This window comes from Colletes latitarsis, chromosome 14 (genome assembly GCF_051014445.1).
Source record: "Colletes latitarsis isolate SP2378_abdomen chromosome 14, iyColLati1, whole genome shotgun sequence".
Lineage (NCBI taxonomy): Eukaryota > Metazoa > Arthropoda > Insecta > Hymenoptera > Colletidae > Colletes > Colletes latitarsis.
Genome location: NC_135147.1, coordinates 20,438,761 through 20,444,206, shown reverse-complemented (window position 1 = coordinate 20,444,206; position 5,446 = coordinate 20,438,761).

Below are 5,446 nucleotides of genomic sequence, written 5' to 3'. Positions count from 1 at the left end.
AGAAACGTTCGGTCGACTAGTGGTCCGAGTTCGCCGCGCGCGATGCTGTACCCTCGAACTCGCGATTCTCTATTCGGAAACGATCTAACGAGGGACCACGCAGAAGTTTTAATCTCTATCTTCCGTTTGATTGATCACCTGTGTTATTGCAGGAATTTTTCGCCTCGAATTCCAGCAATAATTGAGGTTCCATCGTTTGAGAAAACAATCCTCGTAGTTGGGGATGAGAATGGTTCCAATATGGGGGATGCAACTGAAAATTAACAGAAGCTACGAAAGTTTATTACACAAAAAATAGAGGAATAGCTTGTTCGATATTAACTCTAGAATACCATATTGGTAGTTAACTTCAGCATGTTGATTCATTCCTCAGTTTTCAATTAATAAGTTTCGTATTTGAAACTCAACCGAGTAGGCAAAGCTTCGTACCTTTTTCTCGTTTCTTTTACTTTGTAAGAGTTACCTATTCCTCAGGGTGGCAAAGTGCCCACCCCTTTCTCCTTGAACGAGCCGTTTGATGTCACCTTCGGAGCCGACGTTGCCGAAGGCCGTACACGGATTCAATTAAACTACTTTTATTGCAAGGATGACGAATGTCGTTCATTCCAATGCGGCATAACGCGTTTTACCAAAGTGCAATTTTGTGCCGGAAACATCCCGCGACGCGAAAACCGTCCAATTAAAGCACGAAAGGAAAGCCGGCCCTTTAATTGGATACTTAAAACGTTCAAACCTCGAAGCAGCACGCACGTTCGGAACCTTTTATTTTATTCGACAATCATCGGTGTTTTCGCTCGGGCACAATCCTGGAAGAAGAAAAGAAGAGATCCGCGCGAGAAATCGGCTCGTTCGTGCTCCCTGCACGCTGGGAGCCGCCGTTTAAATTTTTCGTATTAAGCTCATAAGCTTAATTGACGGCCTGTACACGCTAATGACTGAATGTACCGTCGGGAAGGGACAGGACGGAGAAATCGCCGAGTATTAACCGTATCCCCGTCTCCTTCTCTGTATTCATTATGCGATTATCCGGCAAACAGTCAATCTTTAATAAAGAAAAATGAAGTCGCATAAAATCGCGGTTACTTGTAACCACATCTTGCATTTTATTATCGCGCAAAGCAGCTTATGCATCCGCGTCGGCGTAATTACAACGTAACGTTTTTTAAAAGGGTATTTAATGTAATAATAAATATTAATGTAAACGCATCTTTTTGATAAACAGGGGTGAGTTGATATTGCACTTTTCATCAAAATGAAAAATTATGTTATTAAAATAGATAGACTTTGTTTAACAATAAACTTACCACGACTAGTCAAATGACCGGTGAACCACTTAACTTTTTTTGTAAACAATCGGACAAAATTTGGTATTAAATTTTGGTTAGCTTCTTATGTAGAAAGATCTCCTTCTTCTTCTCTCGCACGTGTGTCACGACAATCGTGACCGAGTGACGTAGCGTTTACTATTTACTACAAGCACGTGCGGTCAACGACCTTGTGAAGGCCGTAGTAAGATAGTTCATTGACCTCGCGACGTAAATAAACGCTTCGAACCCTTGTATTTCTGGAACTAGCCACCACACCAACTTGAAACAAAAATTGCTATATCTCCAGAACTAATTGAGCTGTCGATTTGTTCGAAGGCTCATTTTAAAGGGCATTTCATCTTCTATCCGCTTCATATTTACTTTGACACTATGCACCCAAAGAAGTTTCAGCAATTCATATTGATTATAAACTGATGTGAGATAAAACTGCATTATAATGGTAGGAATCAGTCACTAGGAATGGGTATATATGAAGTGTCGGTAGATTAAGTGTTAGGGGTCTAGTATTTCCCTATATCGAATTTTGATTACTACTCGTATTGTATAATGAAATTCTTCTCACATATGCTGTAGAATTTGTTCGAAAATATTAACAAAAGAGGAATACCTTCTCCTAGGGTTATATAATGGAACCAGAACTAGCCAGAAAAATTTTCTATCTCCATTTTCTGTATTGTTTCGTGGCGTTCGACTTCTTACGATCTCTTACGCAATTTGATTAAAAACTTGAACGTAACCAACGATGAACAAGACCATTCACCCTTACGTAACTCGTTAGGTGCACGGTTCGGTGGGGAGGCGAGAAAAAGAGGAGGGAAAACGGGCCGGTTGGGAGGGATGGCGAGAACAGGGACGAAAATCAGTGAGAATCGGCGCCTTTATCCGCGATTTTATCGTTTACTTTCAGCCCAGAACCGTTCCCCATGAAAATCATCCAATTACGAACCGGCCGTTATCTCCGATTTTTCGGATTGACTGGCCGGGCTGGTGGTGTGGGACGGAGAAGTTCAATTATTCGAACCACGAGAGGGACCACGCTCCCGCAAAACTGGTGTGAACGGTTGACAACTTACACAGTGTTATCTGGTAGCAGCAGAATGCGCTGGTAATCCTTCTGTAAGCTCCCGCCGAGCTGGGTATTCGCGCGCCACGCGGCATACGATACACCTCAAGGGCTTACAACCCCCTAATGGAAGGGTAAAAGGCGCAGTCAAAGATACTGTTCGCTGCATTTAAAATCGCAATCTCGTTTCCTAGCATTTTCGACTGGTTCGTCGAACGATCGTTAATTTGGAAGAATCTCTTCTTCAACTTCTGACGAGTAAGAAACTTGCAATCTTCAGAGGATGACGAGAGTCGTGATAAAATGTAGCAAGTGTGCTCAGAAAAATTCAGAAATCACAATTCTAGGCATTTTTCTGATTCACAACTAATTGTGTAGGGTGTTTAAAATTATACGTCCAGAATGATTAGGGAACTAAAAATGTCACAAGGAAAAATTAAATGCATTTAAACAAAGTGCATTTAAAAAATTCCACATGCATTGAAATACATTACTATAGAAAATATAAAAAATAAGAACAGTGGTAGTCTAAGGAGCGTCAGGACAATATTATCGCATATTTGCCTACATTCAATGACGCAGAATGAATAAGCTGAAGTGAATATGACCCTAAGGTCGAGTGTATTCATTGACGTCGAAAGTATGAGGGGTCGCACGATGAAAGAGTTGCCACCCTAATGCGTGAAGGGATGATAACCTCACCCTCACAGACTTTTGGCGTGTTTACGTACTCGGCGACTAATCGATCGTAATACAAGTTACATCCTGCAATATTGTTACTTAAGTTTGTACGCCCAAAAGGAATTAGGTCCTCCTTAGGTACAGAAAAGTGTAGAATAATGCATAACAAGTTTCTAACAAATGAAGTATCGTAGAAATTAATTATACGATTTTGTCATGTCTTTATAAAACAATGATATAAATTCTTTATAGATTTAATTCTCGTTAGATTTTGATTACATCATATTATTGAACTTCTACGTAGCATTATTTTCTAAGATATAATTTTCCATTATATAACCATTAATTTTTATGATATTTCTTTTTATATTTTTTATTTTACGTTCAGTTGAAAATTATAACTTGTATCTCGTACGTATCATTAATTTTAAAAGGCTTTTGTGTATCTGAGGAGGACCATACATGATGGCCGAAATGTCGTAATAAGCTTCCATTAATATTCATGGGCTACTCGATATTACCAACGAACATACACCATTGCGATACTTATTTTCGATAATCATAAGAGCAAATAAAGTAAAAAGAAATTTTAAAGCTCGTACCGATCTGTAATTTTATGTACACAAATATTAATTATCTTTGTTATTAAAACCTACAGGAACAGATTACATTAAGCAATGGTTTCGTAAAAGATATTTAACATATCCGTTGTTATCATGGAAACAATATAAACGGATTATTAAAACGGGATCTCTGGAGAAAAAATTAATCGTTTTTGGCCTTACGGTAGTACATGCTTTCATCTTTTAAACGTAAGGAATATCTTTTCTGTATTATAAAAAGGATTTTTAAACTTTGAAGATTAAAAATAAAAACATTTTAAAGTCTAGCTAACATTCTGAATAGAAGAAATATGAAATACTGTTTCTCAAGACACAAAAAGGTATAATATTAAGCAATTTAAAATCAATTTCATTACGATACCATCAATATCATCATTAGGTAACCTCGCGTTAGGTCGAGCACCAACAATTTTCTCATAAATCTTTCTCCAGGAACGTATAATTTCTATTCCAGTCGCCTTTCCCTTATTTGTCGACCGATGTGCTAGAATTAAGCACCGTTTAGAACGCAATTTTTCTTTAGATCTGAAATCGAACTAATCTATGATACACTGGGTAATTTGAGTAAGACGAAGACGATTCATTTAAGAACACGATGTCTATTTTCAGGAAATGAGTACTATAAGGTTCTCGGAAATATTGACAGTTTAAGAATCTAGATTCGATGATCCGTTCGAGCACCATATGTTTGTTTTCACCGAGACGATGAGAATTTCCGTGATTCTTCGATACTTTCTACGCGCACGGCGATCGTGTAGTCCCTAAATACAGGTTCGAGGTGAGAGCCGTGATTATAAAACCACAGGCATTCGGAAATTTGTGCGTATTACGTTGTTAAAGGAATATAGAAAGTGTTTCGGACCTACGGTTGCCAATTCATTTATTTTTATATTTTTACAAACTTTTATTCGTCAAATAAAAAAAAAATATAAAATATACGAAAGTATCAAGTAATCCTAAGTTCTAATCTAACTTAAATAAAAGATGAACGAAAACATTCTCTTATCTGAAAGAAGAAGAAGACTGATATTTAATTTCTTGTTATTACCTCTCTCGGTATATGTAAATATAGAGTGATTCCTGGATTTCGTATTCTTTCATGAAATAATTGATTTCCAGTAAGCACGTTGGGTGGGCGAAGACTGGACATTGTATTTATCGGTGATTTCAATGCAACATCGAACAGGTTCGTGTCGCGACACCTTCGCCCAGAGAGATTCTCGCTAAACTCTTGCAAGGATCTCTTTCACTCCCATAATCCCATATGTCGGCATTTATCGGTAGCGGCGTAATTACGAGTCATTAGAGTCGACTGGAGGGCGATTCAACTTGCACGCAAAATCGCGAGTGATTCCTCTCATCTCCTCTCGTTGGCCAAGGTTTGAGAGAAAAATACCGTGAGGTGTGGAAGAAAGCGTAAAAAAGTGTAAAAAGAAGCCGAAATCCGCGACGGTTCACGTATTATCCCGAAAGATCATTGTAGCTACAGTGAATGTAAAAAGTATTCGTACAGTGACTTACTTGAAATGAAACATTATATAATTAATTAAATTGCACGACGTAGATAAAGTTGGGAAAATTTTATTCGGGCTTCGGTTCGTAGTTAGGTTCAATTCGTAAATTTATTCATAAATAAGAATATATTAATCTATTCAATCGAGCAAAGTCAAAAGCTAGTTGAATGAAACTAAAATCATGAATAAAATTAGAACCACCAATTTTAGAACAGCTTGTATATGCGTTTATAATAT